The 1,121-nt window shown below is 46.7% G+C and overlaps 1 long non-coding RNA gene across 1 annotated transcript in view; it reads left to right on the top strand.

The window, feature by feature from the left end:
• Nucleotides 1-1,121, top strand: part of LOC118239274 — a 15,104-nt gene extending 13,983 nt beyond the window's left edge. Inside the window, exon 2 of the long non-coding RNA XR_004771130.1 lies at nt 432-1,121. This is a non-coding gene — a long non-coding RNA (uncharacterized LOC118239274). The remainder of the gene's footprint in view (nt 1-431) is intronic.

Below are 1,121 nucleotides of genomic sequence, written 5' to 3'. Positions count from 1 at the left end.
GAACCACACAAGCCGGATGATGGTGCCAGGGGGTGGGGAGGCTTCTTTTAACCCTGCTTAGCCTTTGCTGGTGACAACTGGTGTCCCCTGACCAGGATTCCAGCTGGACAGACTCGGGTGATGTAAGGTCATAATTGGACAGCGTTGCACGGACCTGGCATGGTCAAAGCTCCTAAAACATAGGCTTGTCAGGGATCATCAGAGTTACACAAGCAATCAAATTGAAGTATCATAACGATTTATAGCCAAAGAACACAGAGAACATAAAAGAAGAGACGGGTGTGAACACACAGGTTCTGGCGAGTCCCAGAGCCAGAGCTGGGCATGTGAGCCCGGTCCTCGTGAGTCAGAGCCCGTGAGATGCACCAACAGACAGCTCCTTTGATGTGCCTCACTCACATGTTCCATGGCCTGTTTATGAACCCGTGTAGGCCAGCCTCGGGAGAGGACCTGGAAGACACACTCAGATACCGACCAACAAGACAAGCAGTGTGACTGCTACCATCAGGAATCTTGGAATCTCGCTTCAGGAGGATAGTTTTGATTTGATGAGTTTTACACACTCCTCAGAATTTGTATCTCTGGGGCTATGGATAAGTACATTTCTACCTGTGACTTTGGTGGACTATGTCTCCACAACACCTACCCCTCCCCCTGCCGCTTGTCAATACTCAACCCCTACAGTCCCCCTGTCACAAACCTGGATGCAATGGGGCCATCATGATCAGTGATGCACACTGAGAAAGGAAATAAAATATTAGTTTTCAAAAAGGCAACTTGTCAAATATATAACCCTGGTTTTATACGTGTTCCCTGATCAGAAAATGGTGACCAAACTGTATCCAAATTGTTGGAATTTAAGTTTTTGTTCTTGCCATTACCTCTTAGTTTATACAGACATCTCCCAGAAATTCAGATATTGGACTCGGCCTGCTCTGCTTCAATCAGACGATGAACTGTTTGCCAGTGACATAAGTAACATTTATTATAGGAAGTGTGAATGAAACAGGCACAGAATGGAGTTAGCACATCACCATCCCAGGCCTGTGCTCTCTCCAGCTGCTTCCAGCAGGCCATTCACAGGGCTTCTCTTCAAACAAATAAAACAACATGCTAAGACA

The sequence above is a fragment of the Cricetulus griseus genome, chromosome 8 (assembly GCF_003668045.3).
Source record: "Cricetulus griseus strain 17A/GY chromosome 8, alternate assembly CriGri-PICRH-1.0, whole genome shotgun sequence".
In the NCBI taxonomy this organism is placed as follows: Eukaryota; Metazoa; Chordata; class Mammalia; order Rodentia; family Cricetidae; genus Cricetulus; species Cricetulus griseus.
Note: the sequence above shows the minus strand (reverse complement) of the source record. Positions and strands in the feature narration are given on the sequence as shown.